This window comes from Eptesicus fuscus, chromosome 2 (genome assembly GCF_027574615.1).
Source record: "Eptesicus fuscus isolate TK198812 chromosome 2, DD_ASM_mEF_20220401, whole genome shotgun sequence".
Classification (NCBI taxonomy): domain Eukaryota; kingdom Metazoa; phylum Chordata; class Mammalia; order Chiroptera; family Vespertilionidae; genus Eptesicus; species Eptesicus fuscus.
In genome coordinates, this window is record NC_072474.1 from 10,713,796 (window position 1) to 10,733,002 (window position 19,207).

The following is a 19,207-nucleotide window of genomic DNA, read 5'->3' on the forward strand; positions in this document are numbered from 1 at the left end:
GCTCTCTCCTGCCTTCAGATTTTAACAGCCATGAGTCCAGCACCTTATCTATCAAAATCCCAAAGTCAAGAAACTTTTGGTGCTCTCCTCCACAAACAGTGTGGGGCTACCCTACTAATTTTTGCGATTCAGTGAGAATTTAACCTGAGATTCCGAAGCCTGTTGTAAGGGCAAATACAAATTTAAAATAAGAGGTCTTTCAACCTGTTGAAAATAAAGGACAAGCTTCCCTCTTCCCTATTTTTAGAATTTACTTTAGAAAAAAGTGTAGTTGTGAGTTCTTTCTCTGTATCTATAAAATGTATGTAAAACTTTAAAATACAGGATGTGGCAAAAGTAGGTCTATAGTTGTGAGTGCACAAAAGAGTTTATTCTTGAATAATCAATTATTAATCATTGTATTATTCTCCATACAAACAACTGTAAGCCTACTTTTGCCCCACCCTGAATATAAATAAGTCTCAGGCCAGCTTTATGTCCTTGGAATGACTTTCTCAAGTTTCTGTGGGAAGGTAGAAGTGTTAGAAGGTAGAAGCCTAAGCCTAATCTCCTATCACAGAAGATTGTCTGTACAATATCTAAGCAGATTGCCTGTGATGTCCACCACATTCTGGTTTAATGTTTATTCAATATGGAATCATTTTCTTTTACTTCTACCTCTCTGGAGAGGTTTGCTGAATATGGAGAAGATTTTGTTTTCAATTACATTTCCTCGGCACTGTCCTCCTGCAAGCACCATTCTTTTACAGCCCTACGTCTTGCCTTGGGGTACAAAGGCATCCTCCCTTCCACAAAGGAAACACTAAACATTTATTTTTCTTGATATTATTGGAAATGAAATTTGGTCTTAATTTTTTTGAATTATTTGTTGTTACTGTATAAAAATGCAACTGATTTTTGAGTGTTGATTTTGAATCTTGCAAACTTGCTAAGTTTATAATTTCTAACAGGTATTTTTCATATTTTCTTTAGGGTATTTATTTTCAATACACATTCATATACAAATCAAAGGATATTAAAGTACATACAGTGAAAAGACTCATTCTCTCTTTTCCTTCAGGCATTCACTTTCCTTCCCCAGGTTATCAATTTCTTATGCACTCTCCCAAAGATATTTCTTACCTATATGAGCAATTACTATATCCTTCTACTATCCACACTATTATGTACCTTTCTTTTATATACTTTCATCATATAATAGCAATATATAAAATGCATCCTCATTTTATGACAACCATAAAGCTGCATTTTTATTAGTTACTTATTTTTGGGCAGCACTGTAGTATGTCTGTTTTATTTTACTAGAGGCCCGGTGCATGAAATTCGTGCATGGAAGGGGGGGTCCCCTCAGCCCAGCCTGCACCGTCTCCAATCCAGGACCCCTCGGGGGATGTCCGACTGCGGGTTTAGGCCCGATCCCTGTCAGACATCCCTCTCACAATTAGGGACCACTGGCTCCTAACTGCTTACCTGCCTGCCTGCGTGATCACCCCTAACTGCCCCCCAATGGCCTGGTCACCCCCAACTGGCTCCCCTGCTGGCCTGGTCATCCCCACTGCCCCCCTGCCAGCCTGGTCACCCTCACTGCCCCCCTCTGCCAGCCTGGTCATCTCTAACTGCATCCCCTGTTGGCCTGGTCACCCCATGCAGCCTGCTGTTCAGTCGTTTGGTAGTCCCTCACTAACCCCCCTGCCGGCCTGGTCACCCCACACAGCCTCTGCTTAGTTGTTTGGTAGTCCCTCACTAACCCCCCGGCCGGCCTGGTCGCCCCACGCAGCCTGTTCGGTCATCTGGTCAGTTGTTTCAGTTGCGATAGTCACTTAGGCTTATATATATATAGATTTCTATCTACGGTTCATTCATGCATTTCAGAAAGTTTTCACTGAATAGCAGTTTAATGTTTCTTAATTTTGCCCTTTTCCTTCCATGATACATATAAGGTCAGTAACATTTGCAAAATTATTCTATATTTCACTTGCCTTTTTCTTACTGACCTATACTAGTAAATTTTGTCTAAATTTGGTCTCAGGGGAGCTGAATAAAATATTTGCTAATGCCAATGAATCCTATCTACTTTCAGTTTCTTGAGTTGAGAAATCTCAACCAGCTTTGAATCCAGATCTGAACTCTATACATTAATATATTTTCTGATTCTCCTTTCATGTATCTCCTCTTTGTTCTTTTCCTTTAGAGCAGTGGTCAGCAAACTCACTAGTCAACAGAGCCAAATATCAACAGTACAACAATTGAAATTTCTTTTGAGAGCCAAATTTTTTAAACTTAAACTTCTTCTAACACCACTTATTCAAAATAGACTCGCCCGGGCTGTGGTATTTTGTGGAAGAGCCACACTCAAGGGGCCAAAGAGCCACATGTGGCTCGCGAGCCACAGTTTACCAACCACTGCTTTAGAGTATTAATTTCAGAAATTAATGTGGCCTTTTTTCTTAGGTGAATAGAAGCAGTTACTATATTCAATTTTGAGTTGAATTTTTTCTGAATTTTGAAATTGTGGATAAGTTACATGCTCAAAAATCCCTGTTGGCTTAAATGGAGAATGGATTTAGGGTACAACCAAACTATAAATAGTTAGTAAGGCATGGAATTAGCCAATTAAAACTCAGAAATCTTAATTATTCTACAGTATACTCAGAACTTAGGTGCCTTAAAATTTTAAAGCAGCAAAGATTTTTATTTCCTTCTAACATATAAAAGGCTTATATGTGGCAGATTCCATTTATTCTATAAAAATGCAAAAGCTATAATTGTATAATTAATTAATGGATAAGCACCAGTGATCTGCATCCTGAAGCTATTTGAGCCCACTAACCCCTACCCCTTACTGAGGCCTGACTAGATGGCATTAACTTACCAAATCTCTTGTGATTGGCACTTTTGAGATGACATTTGCACATCAAACTTGATTAAGTCAACCCCTAGTCACATTCAAACATTTTCCATGTCTTGGCCTCTGTTGAAGCCTATAGGTCTCCTGTGATTTCTGAGGCCAATGGCCATTTATTTAGGGTGAAGAAACTGTTGATGACATAGAAATAGCCACTCACCTGGGGGTAAAGCATCAATAAGCTGCAGTGTCCTGCAAGATGGAACACTAAAAAAAACTAAGGCTTCAGCCTGGTTGGTGTGGCTCAGTGGTTGAGTGTCAACCTATAAACCAGGAGGTCATAGTTTGATTCCTGGTCATGGCACATGCCTAGGTTGCAGGCTCAATCCCCAGGGTGGGGCATGCGGGAGGCAGCCAATCGATTTTTCTCTCTCATCATTGATGTCTCTATATCTCTCTCCTTCTCCCTTCCCCTCTGAAATCAATAAAAATATATCTTAAAACAAAACAAAGCAAAAAAAAACAACAACCCAAAAACAAAAACTAAGACTTCATACCTCCTGACCAGGTCAACATGTAAAAGCCAAAGTGTGACAACTATCCATCTATATCAGTGGTTGGCAAACCCATTAGTCAACAGAGCCAAATATCAAAGTACAACGACTGAAATTTCTTTTGAGAGCCAAATTTTTTAACTTAAACTATATAGGTAGGTACATTGTTTTTAACTTAATTAGGGTACTTCTAAGCTGGCTTTTGCTAAAAACTCAAGGGGCCAAAGAGCCGCATGTGGCTCGCGAGCTGCAGTTTGCCGACCACTGATCTATATAGTTGTGATAGTAGCCTCATGACTCAAATAGGCATCTACAGACAGCAGATTCAAAATGCCCTGCCCATATAGAAAAGCTCCAGGCACCCCACATGTATCCTAATTTCAACAAAAATCTTTCTGTAATGTTCATTTGGCTCGCCAATATTCTACTCCCTATATATTTCTCATAGGTTTCAGCTATACACCATATGTTGGGGTAAAAAGAGGCTCAAGTAATAGATTATACTTCTGCCCTAGCAGGTTTGGCTCAGTGGCTAGAGCATCGGCCTGCAGACCATAGGGTCCCAGGTTTGATTCCGGTCAAGGGCACGTACCTTGATTGTAGGCTCCTCCCAGGCCTGGGCCCTGGTTGGGGCATGTTCAGGAGGCAACCAATTGATGTGTTTCTCTGACATCTGTGTTTCTCTCACATCGATATTTCTCTCTGTCTTTCCCTCTCTCTTCCACTCTCTAAAATCAATGGAAAAATATCCTTGGGTGAGAATAAAGAAAAAAAAAATAGACTACACTTCTGCACTCAACTGCTAAATTAATTGCAAAATAATGACAAAAGCAATGTGTATTTAAAAACCAAGCAGATATTGGTGAATGGTTTTCCTAGTACTGAACCCTAGGTTTGGGAATTGTGTTTGTAGCACGGTTAAGCTGGTACAGATATCTTCTTTTAAGGACAGAGCCTACACCTGAGGAGAAGAATGGAATTATGTTCCATGTGGGTAACTCACTACTGAGAGTGAGGAAGTGTCTGGTCAACACATGCCCTCCCTTTTCTTCTAAACTCACTAACTATATAAGCCTTTTCATTTTTCTGCTATGCAGTGGGTGAATGGATGGATTAAAGTCAATACTGTTACAACAATATAGCTTCCTCTACTTAAAAAGAATAATAAGAGTGGGCTAGGAGACTTATTCATATCCCCTTCAATCCCTGCACTCCTTCCCCAGAATTCCACAGACACATTGCATTTGAAACTCCTTCAAGCTACATCTTTCAGCTGAGTTTAACATAGTTCCCTTGATTTATTCCCCTAAAACTCCAGTAGATCCAGTCCTATATTCATTTTAAATAAAGATAGTATTGAAAGATAAAAAAGGAAGTTTTCACTGAAAAGAAGAGATCTTTGGTCCCTCCCTGGCTTCAACCCAAGACTTACCTTCCTCTTCTAATAACTGCCTTTAGTGACAACCCAGGAATATGTAAATTGATCTGGCTCATTGTTGTGTCATTCTTCTTCAACCAAATAACTTGTGGAAATGCACTTTACTGTTGCTAATGTCTTCATCAAGGAGGAATCTGCAGCATTTTGTAGCTTCATTCTAAACAATCTATAGTTTATTAATATGGGTAGATTATTTTATTTCTTCATAACTCATATTATTAAAGAACTAGGGCTCCACTGCACAATTCATGCACCTTGAAAGGAACTGTGGGCTGCGAGGCTGTGGTGAGCACAGAGGCGGGTCTCGGCCCATCCTCTGCACCTCCGCTTGGCCCCTCCCACTGCAGCCCCCAGCCCCCTGTCTGCCAGAAGCCCCGCTCCCACTGCCGCTTTCACGTGCTGATTGTACGGAGCAATTGGGGCCAGCACCAGCAGTGGGTGTGAGAGGGGCCTGTGTCATCAGTGGGTGTGAGCTACTGCCCCAGTCACCCCTCAGGAGCAGGGGGCGGTGGAGAAGCCCTCAGGGCGATTAGGGCCGGCAGCCACCACTTGCAGCCACTGCTAGTGCCGAGTGATTGGAGCCAGCGCCGGGTGCTGGCAGCGGATGCAAGTGGCAGCTCCAGCGCTGACAGCAGGTGCAAGCGGGGCGGTGCCAGCAGCAGGTGCAAGCAAGCGCCAGCGGGACTGTGGCGTTCAGGTGCAAAGAATTTTAAGTAACCACCAGAGGCTCGCTCTGATGACAGCGACCAGCACCCCACCTTGGTCTGGTGCCCCTGCTCACCTGCTCCAACATCCTGCTGCGGCCAACACCCACCCTGTTCCACGCACATCCCCTGGTAGTCAGTGCACATCATAGCGACCAGTTGTTCCACCGTTCATTCTATTTGCATATTAGGGTTTTATATATATACTAGTGGCCCGGTACACAAAATTCATGCATGGGGGGATGTCCCTCAGCCAGGCCTGCACCCTCTCCAATCTGGGATCCCTCTCGCAATCCAGGACTGATGGCTCCTAATGGCTCACCTGCCTGCCTACTGGCCTGCTTATCCCCAACTGCCCCCTCCACCAGCCTTCTCACCCCCAAATGCCCCCCACCCCTGTAGGCCTGCTCACCTCCAACTGCCCCCGTGCTGGCCCAATTGTCCCCAACTGCTCTCCCTGCTGGCCAGGTTACCCCTAACTTCCCTCCCTTGCCAGCCTGGTCACCCCTAACTTCCCTCCCCTGCAGACCTGGTTCCCTCCAACTGCCCTCCCCTGCAGGCCTGGTCTCCCCCAATTGCCCTCCCCTGCAGGCCTGGTCACCCCCAACTGCCTTCCTCTGCCAGCCCAGTCACCCCTAACTACCCTCCCCTGCAGGCCTGGTTCTCCCAATTTGGTCTAAACCTCCTCTTCCGGCCCGGTCACCCCTAACTGCCCTCCCCTGCAGGCCTGATCACCCCCCAACTGCCCTCCCTTGCAGGCCTGGTCCCTCCCGACTGCCCTCCCCTGCTGGCCTGATTGGCCACAACTGCCCTCCCCTGCCAGCCATCTTGTGGCGGCCATCTTGTGTCCACATGAGGGCGGCCATCTTGTGTATTGGAGTGATGGTCAATTTGCATATCACCTCTTTATTATATAGGATATATTTTCCCATTTTCATTACATGCAAGGTCTCTCTGGACAAAAAGAACAAATAATTCCACTGGATCATTTTCCTTAGCAATCTAAATGTCTGTGTTTTTACTCATTGATAAGTGTATCATTTTAATTTTAAATACTTTGTATTTATTCTTGTTCCAAATTTAGCTATACATTAAATGAAATGCAATAGTGTTTTATACTACCATTGAGTAATGAAAAAAATATACTGAAAAGAAGCATTGCTAACATATGTTCCTGAAAAGATATTCTAGCCTTTGGTTATATCATGAACTAAAGATCAATTTTCTGTGAAATGATATATTTTCTTTCATGTGGTGAGTTACAAGAATTCACTTACTTTGTGCTTGTGCAGTATAACTGGGTATATATTATATTTTCAGAGGTTTACAGATTTCATGTATGTCTAATTGCCCTAGTAACAAAAATTATAACTAATAGACATTTAATTCAACTGTATCTTGAAGGCTACCCCTTCCTCATTAAATAATGTATCTCTAAATTGCAATACCATACTGAGTGATTTCTATTATATATGTTCTTTGTGAGTGTATTCACAAATTTTTCATTCCCTAGTCACCTGAAAGAAAGTTTTCCAATGAAAAGAAATTGCCCCCATTGGTACAGAGTAATAACTGTTATGTTGATGCAAGCTTTGATATGAAGAGTGCATGGACTAGTGAACCCCTGGGGCCACTTAGGCAGGCTGCTGAGTTAACAGAGTCTGCAAGGTTAGACCTTCCTTGCATGTAATTGAAATTGGCTCAAGGTCCCATGTGGACTCATAAATAGTATAGAATGAATACCTAAACTTAACCCATTATCTAGTATTCTTTTCAAAGAATAAAGTGTTTGTGTTCTTATGTGAGGGAGTTTAACAATATTACTTTTTCCCAGGAGAGGAACACTTCTATTTCATCCTTTTAAAGGAAAAAAAAAACACACATTTCTATGGACTCTCTTTCTCTGCTTTTGAAAAAACAGTTAAACTGTGTCTTGCTGGAGAGGATCAGCAGAGTGACACTGAGTGGCCCTTCTCTGCTCTTAAGAATGTGATTCTGTCAGGCACCAAGCTTGATTAAAGTGAAACATAAAATGGATTTTGATGAGGTAAATGTTATTTTTTTTCCATAAAAAGTGAAATGATAAATTGTGTAAAATGTGTGATAAATATTCCATCATGTATAGGATGGAATTGTATCAAAGCTCATTTTTCTCAGAGATATTTTCTTCTTCTTAAACAGTTTATGGGCAAATGCACTGAGACCTAAGCAAATACATCTCTCACTTCCAGCTCAGGCTTGTGGGATGTGCGATGTTAGATATAAAGCAGCATGTGCCAGGAGCTGCATAGAATCGCTTTCCATCTGCTGCCCGGCAGCCCTGCTCCAGGTAGGAACTTTATTACCTTTAGTCCTGTGCCAGTACTAGCACCTGCATGGAGTTTAACTCCAGTCACTAGGCTGTATTTTAGGCAGAACCTGACAGGAAGAAAAGACAGATTGTGGGGAAGTGCAGCGTATTTCACTTTTCTTTTACACTTAGGAGGGTGGTAACTAAAAGCTTCGCTTGCTGAGAATTGGATCTCCACTATAAACACAGGATTTCTGTAGTTCCTATCCATGTAACAAAATCTCCTCGTTATATGGCATTTACTGGATATTGCATAGCTCTCTGCAGTTGATAGTCGAGCAATAAAAAGCTCCCCAATGTTGCTTTCTGACTTGATGGAGGTCAGTCAGGATGCTGGCCCTGGTGAGCTGAGTCAGGCTGAGCCTTGTCCCTGTTCCAGTGTAATTGGCCTCAGCTCCAGGAGGTTTAACCTTCTATTACAAATCCTTTCAGGATACATAGGCACAACACCTTTTATTTGCTGTGGACAATTTTTCTTTTCGATAGATCCACACACACTTAACTTAAGCATTTAGAGTTGATGGCCCCAAGGAGTTATATTTGTGTGACTCAACATCAAGTGAGGCTTTTACATATGGTGATGACTCCTTTTGACAAGAATTTATAAAATAGCTGTGAGTTGGCAACATAATACTTACACATATGTAATATTTCTTTTCTTATTTTTGTGAGTCAGATTTGATGGTGAAGGCTAGCAGTAAATTTCAATTTCTCCTCCACTTATTTTTCTTTTTGAGGTGTTACTTTTCTATTTCTGCTGTAACAAATTACAATAAATTTACAGGTTTCAAACAACAAAAACAATTTACAGTTATGTAGGTCAGATGCCCAACAGAGCTTCATGGGTCTAAAATCAAGGTGTTATCAGGGCTGCACCCCTTTCGAGGTTGTAGGAGTGAATCTGCTTCCTCGCCTTTCCCACCTCTGGAGACTGCGGGCTTCTCTTCACTCCGGGACCTCCTCCATTTCTACACTCATGGCAGGTTGAGTCCTTTACACACCCTGTCACTTTGACCTCTTCCGCCTCCCTCTTCTGCTTTTAGGAAGCCTTGTGATTACATTGGGCCCGCCTGCATAATCCAGAACAGTGGTCGGCAAACTGCGGCTCGCGAGCCACATGCGACTCTTTGGCCCCTTGAGTGTGGCTCTTCCACAAAATACCACGTGCGGGCGCGCACGTACAGTGCGACTGAAACTTCGTGGCCCATGCGCAGAAGTCGGTTTTCGGCCTGGGCGAGTCTATTTTGAAGAAGTGGTTCTAATGCTGAGCCACACTCAAGGGGTCAAAGAGCCGCATGTGGCTCGCGAGCCGCGGTTTGCCGACCACTGATCCTGAATATTATTTTAAGTTCAAGTGATTAACTGCTTTTAATTCTATCTGCAACTTTAATTCCTCTATGCCATGTAAGGTGATATGTGCACAGTTATCAGGAATCTGTAGTTAGGCATTGCTGGGAAGGGGGCCTTTTTCTGCCCACCACAAATTGTATGGAATTTCATGTCCTCACTCAGACTAGATGGGCTTAGCATTTAGTCTTAACTGGTTGCTGTAATTACTGCTACTGCTGTTGCCCTTTGAGAATGTTTTCCATTCATTGGGCACTGTGCTTTTCACTCACTTCTTCACAATACACCTGAGGTCACTGAGCTTTAAGACCTGCTTCCATGTGCATGCTCACATCCTCTCTCCATGTGAGAGGTCCCATCTTTGGGGCACTTTGCTGTAGTGTCTAAATTGCTGCTAATTGTAGAATCATGGGCTGTTTGTCCCAGTCTTGGAATTGTCTCATACTCTAGTGTCTAGTTTAAGGAACTCTATCCTGGGGCTGACCACTCTTCTTCTTTCATTTACGTCACCAAACTATTTTTTTAACCTCATCCTGCTACATAAACTGAAATCTTTGATGGAGTAAATCTTACAATCCAAAGGCCAAAGATGGTGTAAGTGGATGTCCTCCATGGTCCATTAAATCAGAGTGGCTAGAAGAGCGTGACTTTTGAACAAAAAAGCTTAGATACTGTTCTAGAAAGGAAAATGTGTGAAAAAATTTCCTTCTTTGCCCTCTCTTCCTCTCACTGTCTTCTTTTCCTTTCAGAATGTATTGTCCTTGACCGTCTTCTGCTATATGTAGAGGAGAGAGAAGTATTCTAGAGTAGATTATTTATTTGCTTTGCATTTATTCTTATACTAGGGGCCCAGTGCACGAATTCATGTACCTTGAAAGGAACTGTGGGCCACGAGGCTGTGGTGGGCACAGGGGAGGGTCTCGGCCCATCCTCCACGCCCCTGCCCAGCCCCTCCCACCTCGGTCCCTGGTCCCCTGTCTGCCAGCAGCCCCGGTCCCACCACCGCTGCTCCCACATGCTTTTGGCGCTGGCCCCACTCGCACCCGCTGACTGCAAGGAGCGATTGGGGCTAGCACCAGCAGCAGGCGCGAGTGGGGCCTGTGCCATCAGTGGGTGCAAATGGTGGTTGCTTCCCTGATCACTCCTCAGGAGCAGGGGGAGGTGGAGAATCCCAGAGGGGTGATCAGGACCAGCAGCCACTGCTCACACCTGCTGATGGCGCTGGGCGCCAGCAGCAAGTGCGAGTGGTGGCTCCAGCGCCAGCAGCAGGTGTGAGTGCTGGGTGGGACCGCACATCAGAGCAAAGAATTTTCAGTAACCACCAGAGGCTTGCCCTGATGACAGCAACCGGTGCCCCGCCTTGGTCTGGAGCCTCCACTCACCTGCTCTACCATCCTGCTGCGGCCAATGCCCACCGTGTTCCGCGCTCTGCTGCCTACTGCTGATGCCTACCATGTTCCATGCCTGCCCCTTGTGGTCAGCGCACGTCATAGCGACCAGTTGTTTGGTTGTTCTGCTGTTCAGTCTGTTTGCATATTAGCATTTTATTATATAGGACTAGAGGCCCTGTGCATGAAATTTGTGCACTGGGGTGGGGGGTGGATTCCCTCAGCCCAGACTGAACCCTCTCGCAGTCCAGGACCCCTCAGGGGATGTCCGCCTGCTGGAAAGCCAATAGTTGGAAATTCCTCTCACAGTCTGGGACCCCTTGCTCCTTACTACCTGCCTGCTCCTTGCTCCTTACCACTTGGCTTGCTGCTCCTTAGTGCTGCCATGGAGGCAGGAGAGGCTCCCACCACTGCCACTGTGCTCACCAGCCGTGAGCCCTATCTTTCTATGTAGTTGTCTGTGGGCCAACTGCTCTCTTCCTTCTCAGTTAGGGCGAGCAGCATGTGAGGGCAGAGTGCACTATTGTGGAACGCAGAAGGCTGCCTGGAGCCGAGGGGAGTGTCCAGGCCCACGGGGTGAGAGGTGGACACAGAGGACGCTATCTCACCCACCTGCGGGATGGGCTGGCCTTCATCTGCCTGACCCCACCCAGGGAGGGACCGAGCAGGATGTCCGCCTCGCCATTCTCCATGCTTCCAACTGTGACACGTGTCACCCTTGCCAGGCTTCCCCCAAAGTGAGTTCAGCTCAATCCCTGAATGTAAAAGGGCAGGGGATGGGGGCTCCACTGCAGTGCCCCCTGATTCCCAGCAACAGGACCTGATCTAAGGACGGTGGCCACAGCTGCAGAACATAGATCCATTTCAAGAAAAGTTGGGAATGCAGACTTTCGTATGAGGCCTGGAATACCAAAAGGTGGCAGTTTATTCACATTGTGGCAAAGACACCTTCAAGAGTAACATAAGTGGGTAAAGTCAGGGCCAAACCAGGCCATTTCCTCATCCAATCTCTCTGAGGTGCGTGGACAGAACCAAGTCTCAGCTCTTCACAGGACACTTCTGGGTGTTTTTTTTTTTGTTTGTTTGTTTGTTTTTAAGCCTAAAGGACAGTAGTCTGTCTCCATTCCTGTTCTTTGGGATTTTTTTCATCATCGGATAAAAGGATACTACAGTGGGGCAATCCTCTCGAGATACAATATTCCAGTTGCACCCATGTGAGGACGACAGCGCCCCTCAGAGGGAGGGAGCCGACAGATGAGGATCAGGGAATTCTGAAAACCAAAGCAATGACAGAGATGCTAAGCCTTTTATTCATGTGTCTGACACCCCTCCTCAGGTGGCCTGTAGGCTGGGCGTCTGCTGGACCTTTACCATTTGATGTCCTGGCAGGCTGCCCTGGGCCCTGTTAGTGCTAGGTGGTGTGCAGGGCTGCCTGGGCCTGGGAGGAGTTTCCCCCCCCCCCCCCCCTCCCCGCCCGCCCCAGCCACTCCTGGTACAGCTCCTGCATTTGGGCGCTGGTCTCTGGGGGCCACACCGGGATGGCAGCATAGATGCCTTCCATCTGCCGCAGCAGTGCCCTGTCTGCTCGCCCGTCGTCTGCCTGGGCCTGGCCCCTGCCACTTAGGCATCCCCGGCGCAGGCCAGGACCTCCACAAAGTGGCAGGGGAACTTGCCCCTCTACAGCTTCAGGACCACTTCTGGATGTTCCGAAAGCCATAAGCAGCCTCAAAGCATAGCAGAACCTCTCCGTCCCTTTTATGGGTGACCTCCTGGAAGTCTTTGTTCCTCAGGGTGTGGTAGGTGAACACCCCCACATCCTCGCCGAACAGCTCCTTGGTCATGTGCCTGAAGGTGTGTGCCAGGGACCCGTTGGAGCTGGCACCCTCGTGGAGCCTCACCTCCTTCTCCTTCACGTCTCCAGAGTGTCCATGGCAGCAACATTCTCAGTGAGGTTACTTTGCTCCATTATCTGGACAATTTCACCTGAGGTTAACACGTAGTCAGCACCCTGGGAACTATGCAAAGCTGTGGGAACATCTTCTCGAAGGGCCTCCAGTTTCTTGTCATAACACAGGGCCACAATGACGTGGAAAATCTTGTCTGGTGACAGGTTCTGCCATCTGGTGAAGTAACCCTGATCTTCTGGGGAGACTTGGTCTTGCAGAGGTGGGGGTGACGGGGTGACCCAGCACACCCTCTGCTGTTAGGTCCCAGCCGGGGCAGGCGGAGGTCAGCATGGGTAGCCGGGGCTCTTCCTCACGGAGCTGTTGGTACCGACGCACAAATTCCTTCTGACTCTCCAGGATGCTGAGGTCCGTGGCTATCATCATGTCAAAGACAGTGCACCCCAACGCTTTTGAGGAAGCTGCAGAGCCTTCTGGATGCATCAGTGACACTGAGGCTGAATTTAGCAGCAAAATAAGGCAGAGACTGAGGACACACAGACACTGCCAGCACCTTGTGCTGTGAGGTATCACATTCCTTATTAAGGTTCAGGACACAGAAAAAGTCCTTGGTGTTCTGCTGAGAAACTTGGACTCCTTCCTCTGTGGTCACTCAACTGTCACACGCCAGGCAGTCACTCAGAAATATCTTGGCATTGGCCAACTTATGGAATTCTCCCTTCTCTCTGTTCTCCCGAGCCGGACTCTGGATATTGACTGCGGCATTCTCTTGGTCATCAGTTTTTGTTTTTTTTTACTACATTCCTTCCGTGTGCAGTGCTTTCTTCTTTGTGGAGCTTCTAGGGAGGGAAAGTTGCTGCAGTGCCCGAGGCCGAGTTCCAGGAGGCCAGCAGCACTGTTGGGATCATGCCAGCGGCACTGGTCCGTTGGTGCCTGGCCTGTCCTCTGGAGATTGAATCTTCGGGACTACTGAGGGAGCCGGTCCCCAGTTCTGCCCTGCCTCCACCACGAATTGATTGGAGTCTGAAGGCCGGGAGGAGGGACCAAGAGGCCTGCCTTCCAGCCGCTTTCTAGTCCTTCCCCCCCACTCCACCCCCCCACCTTGCCAATCACTCCGGTTCCCTATTAGCCTTCCCCTGATCAATGGGAGCCTGCGGGCCAGGGGAGGGACCAAGCAGTCTGCCTTCCACCTGCCCACTCACCAGTCACTGCTGCCACAGATTCATTGGAGCCTGAGGGACCCATTAGCCATCCCCTGATCAATGGAGCCTGAGGGTCGGGTGATGGACAGGTCGTCCCTTCGGTCATTCTGGACCCTGGCTCTTTATATATATACTAGAGGCCCGGTGCACGAAATTCGTGCACGGAGGGGGGTTGTCCCTCAGCCCAGCCTGTACCCTCTCCAATCTGAGACCCCTCAAGGGATGTCCGACTGCTCGTTTAGGCCCAATCCGGTGGGATCAGGCCTAAATGGGCAGTCGGACATCCCTCTCACAATCCAGGACTGCTGGCTCCCAACTGCTTGCCTGCCTGCCTTCCTGATTGCCCCTAATCGCTTCTGCCTGCCAGCCTGATCACCCCCTAACCACTCTGCTGCCAGCCTGTTTGCCCCCAACTTCCCTCCTCTGCCAGCCTGGTCACCTCTAACTGCCCTCTCCTGCAGGGTTGATCACCTCCAACTGCCCTCCCTTGAAGGCCTGGTCCCTCTCAACCGCCCTCCCTTGCAGGCTGGGTGCCTCCCAACTGCCCTCTCCTGCTGGCCATCTTATGATGGCCATCTTGTGTCCACATGGGGGCAGCTATATTGTGTGTTGCAGTGATGATCAATCTGTCTATTACTCTTTTATTAGATAGGATAGAGGCCTGGTACAGGGGTGGGGGCCAGCTGGTTTTCCCTGAAGGGTGTCCCTGATCAGGGTGAGGTTCCCTTGGGGCATGGGGCAGCCTGAGTGAGGGGCCTGTGGTGGTTTGCAGGTGGGCCACGCCCCCTGGCAACCCAAGCGGAGGCCCTGGTATCTGGAATTTATTTTCCTTCTACAATTGAAACTTTATAGCCTGGAGCAGAACCAAGCCTGGGGCTCCCTCCGAGGCCCGCAGCCATTTGTGTTGGGGTTATAATTGAAACTTTGTTGCCTTAAGCGGGTGGGCCCAGCCAAGGTGTGTGGAAAGCTTTGCTTCCCCTGTTGCCGGCGGCAACCCTGGCCTGCTCTCTCAACCTCCATTCTGCTGCCATTTGTTTGAATTTGTTTACCTTCTATAATTGAAACTTTGTAGCTTGAGTGGAGGCTTAGGCCTGCAACGGCTGGCAGAAAGCTTGGCTTCCTCTGTTACCTAGGAAACCTTGCTCTCTGTGGCTGTAGCCATCTTGGTTTGGGTTAATTTGCATACTCGCTCTGATTGGATGGTGGGCGTGGCTTGTGGGCGTGGCTTGTGGTGTGTCGGAGGTATGGTCAATTTGCATATTTGTCTATTATTAGATAAGATAGATTATATTAATGACATGCATACTTACATGCTAGTTCTTTTCTCTGGGAGCTAACATTTTACTTATTGCAGAGAATGATAGAGGCATGAAAGATGGTTTGTTTCCTGCAGTAAACAGAGTAAAAAATTTAAAGTGAAAATCATTAGGTACACATATAGAGATGGTGCATACTATATTAGAGTAGACAAATTAAGGGCACAGAATCTTTTGAGGCCTGTTATGATAAATCTAAACTATAGGTGAGATGATAAAAGAAGATAGAGTGACAGTGATTAATGAGACTGATACTGAAAATGCTAATGGAAAAAAGAGAACCAGAAAAGAAGAAAAAAGAAGTCAAGAGGGAAAGGGAGAGAGAAGAAAGAAAGGAGAGAGTGAAAGAAAAGAAAGAAGAAAGAAAAAGAAAAGAGAAAGTCCTAAAGCCAAATGATATTTGCATAAGAATTTGCTTGTCTTTTAAAAGGGACACATATTCTTTTTAAGTAATAAAATAAACTCCTGTAGCATTAAATATGACTGACATGACCACATTCCAGAATAAGCTTAGAGAAGTAATACCAAGCAGGAAACTGAGAAAATGAAGAGTAGTGGCATCCATATAAAATTGATTAGTACATTACTCAGTGCACAGCCCGGCAACTGCCATACCACACAGCACAAGAAAATCCATTGTGCAAGTCACTGCAACTAAATATAAATTTTAAATTGAGCTGAGATTTGATTTTCAGGTACCAAAGATGCTTTCAGTAGCGATTTGCTTTAGTAACATTGCCTTAGGATACCATATCTTAAATATGATAATCACTCTGCAAAATTTGTAGCTATGACCAAATGATTTTTCTTTTCTTGCCTTTTTACTTTCTTAGCGATCTATAATTGTTTTTGCAGTGGTTCAACTTGGGATATTATACTATATAATGAAAAAGGTCTTGATAGTTTCATTGCTTCCTTAGTATCAAAGGAGCCTAATGACCTAGCTTCCCATCCCCTGGCACCGCCAAACCCTTGAATTACACCATTTTTACATTGTCATTTAAAAATCATGACTTTGTTGTCTAAAAATTTTGTTAAATGATTATGCTACTCACAAAAAATAAAAATTGTGGAAAGTACTTTTCTTTTATTATATATTAAAATAAACATCACAGTCTATAATTTTAGGACATAGCAAACAGTATTTCTCAATTTAAACAAAAAAATATAGTACTCTGCTAAATGTTTATCTTTTTTTTTACTTCATAGATGAGCAACTTGTTATTTTCATTGCTGTATACTGAAACCTCCTAGAAGGTTACCTGACACACACTATGCTGTCAAAATATAATTTGTTCAACGTATGGATGTATAATATTTCATAGAGGCTGCAGGTTAATAAATCCTTGCCTTATATTTCTCTTTACTTTTGTGTAAAGATTATGAGAAAAAAAGGAGTTCATATCTCACTAATATGATAAATTCACTCTTAGCTTTACTCATTTTTTAATTGTAAACAAGTTTTTTTACAAATCCTGGAAGGTTAAAAATTGAATATTGTTATTATAATACAATCTCTAAAATTATAAAGGGAAAAGCCTTCCATATTTGTCTGTGCTTGTGAACAGAGGATTGGTCAAAAGTGTAAACAACTGACAGAGACAACAGTTAGCATGTGTACAGGCATCTAGGAATGATGACTTTGTACCAGGAAATCTAACTTGTGGCCAGCAATTTCTGTGCAAGTCTGTCTCACAGTCCAAGGCAAAAACCTTCATTTCCATGTCCTAAAATAGGATTTTCCTCTTCTTCCATTCATTAATTCTTAGCCACCAAAGATGTAATGGTGGATAAGGTACAGTCCTGATCTCGAGGAGTGGAAGACATAATGGGGGTTAGAGAAAAGAAAACACACAGTTGGGCTGCATTAAACATTGGCACAGAGAAGCAATTTCGAGGAGCACTGAGAGAGGGCATCAAGCATTTATGGAATTCGATTTCCTAGGCCAGTGTAATAATGGCATCAAATATCTTTCACACTGAAAGCTAAGGCAGAATGCTACTTTTCAAAGTCAAGTGCTACAAATATGTGCGTAAATACTGGAAAGAAATTCAGTATTTTTGCCCTAGCTGTTGTGGCTCAGTTGGTTGCAGCATCCTCTGGTGCATCAAAAGATCAAAGGTACGATTCCCTGTCAACCTATGATTTCCTAGGTTGTGTGTTTGATTCCCTATCTCTCTCACATGGTGGTTTCTCTCTCTCCCCCTCTTCCCATCTCTCTAAAAATCAATGATCATGTCATCAGGTGAGGACTGAAAAAAAATAGAAATTCAATTTTTTGGCTTCCATCACACCTTCCCATCATTCTGGGTGATTGAAAATGAATATAGAGAGAAAAATACTGTTTCCCACAGCTAAAATTGTTTCCAGAAAATTCCCCATATAATTTAACTTGTTTACTGTTATCATAAAAACAAATCATTCTTTTTTTGTATTTTTTTTAGTCTGAAAAGCCATGATTATAAAAATGAATTTCCTAAAGTTGAATTTTCCTTCTAGTTTCTGTCTTCTTCTTCTAACCCTAAAACGTTCCTTTTTTTCTGCTCTCACCTTATTTTTTTATCGTTTCTTCCTACTTATGCTGCCAACTACATGTACTCCCTTTCTGCAATCTGTAGCCTGATTTTGCTGTGCACCTGTCATGTTCTAATTCTCTCTGACATAAATTCCTGTCACTCAGATATTCTCATAAATTTATCTTTTTGAATAGTCTGTCTCTTACAGTTCCTCTCTTCTGCATATTCCTTCTCTGTCACTACAAAGCTATTCTCTCTTATTATCTGCCTCTCTTACATATTTGCAGACTAATACCTAAATCAACAAGGTCAAATGTGCTTACGCTCAAAAAAGTGAGTAGTGTCAATGCGGCGCCTCTCAACTGCACAGCTATGTCACTAAATAGTAACCTGGGAACAGTCAACTCCAAATTGCATTAAGAAAGCACTCAATGAAGCTCAACATTGACCCTCTGTCTCTTATGTAAATGCGTACACTCACAAACCCACACCGCATACTCAGAAATACCTTGTACCCCCACCCACATACACATACCCCTCCCAGTGCTGAAATCAACTGCTCTCAGACATTTCAACTATTCGTGGCATTGAGATACAGAATGTAGGCTGGATTGTGGTGCATGCTACATGGAAGGAAGGGAACTGGGATTCCTATTTTTTGTGAGTCAAATATCCTTGGAAGAAAATGAGTGAAATGTCTGTGTGACAATAGAATTGAGGGCTAAAGGGAAGTGAAATGGTAACTGCCTATCATATATTTTATATCATTATTTCTTTTAAAAAGACAAGAATATATCATCAGACTTTATCTGAATTTATTCTTATTCAAGAGACATTATTAGAATACTAGAGGTCTGATGAACAAAATTCGTGCAAGGGGCTTGGCTCCTGCCCCCGCCATGGCTGCCTCGGCCCCCACAGCCATGGCTTCATCTGGAAGGTAATCTGGAAGGATGTCCGGTCTAATTAGCATACTACACTTTTATTATTATAGATTTTGCAGGCAAAATTTCAAAGTGCAATCTATACTTTATAACAAATTAACACATATTTGCATACCTGAAGATAAATTTTAAAATATCATTGTCATTAATTATTTTTTATTGGGAAATATGGTTTTATTAAGGTCCCTTACAAAATGTTTGGAAGACAACATATATTTCACCACATTGTGCAGGGGTCACAGAATTAACTGTAAGAAAAAGTGAGACACAGATTGAGAGTTACCTATTCACCATACTAGGATAAAAAAAAGTGAAACTATGTAAGTCTAAAGGAAAAAAATGGTTGTTGAAATTCAAATGAACATATATCGAAACAAAAACATATCTTCCTGGTTCACACTTACATGATCTGAGCAGAAACTTTTTATTTTCCTAAATTTCAAAAAATCATAGAAATATGTTATACCAGGATATATACTACTAGAGGCCTGGTGCACAAAATTCATGCATGGGTATGTGTGTGTCCCTCAGCCCAGCCTGCACCCCCTCCTATCTGGGACCCCTCGAGGGATGTCCGGTGGGATTGGGCCTAAATGGACATTCGGACATCCCTCTCACAATCCAGGAGTGCTGGCTCCCAACCGTTCACCTGCCTGCCTGATTGCCCCTAACTACTTCTGCCTGCCAGCCTGATCACC

The 19,207-nt window shown here is 44.6% G+C and overlaps 1 pseudogene; it reads right to left on the reverse strand.

The window, feature by feature from the left end:
- Positions 1-128: 128 nt before the first annotated feature.
- LOC103301854 (nuclear prelamin A recognition factor-like) overlaps positions 129-19,207 on the reverse strand; it is a 90,824-nt pseudogene continuing 71,745 nt past the window's right edge.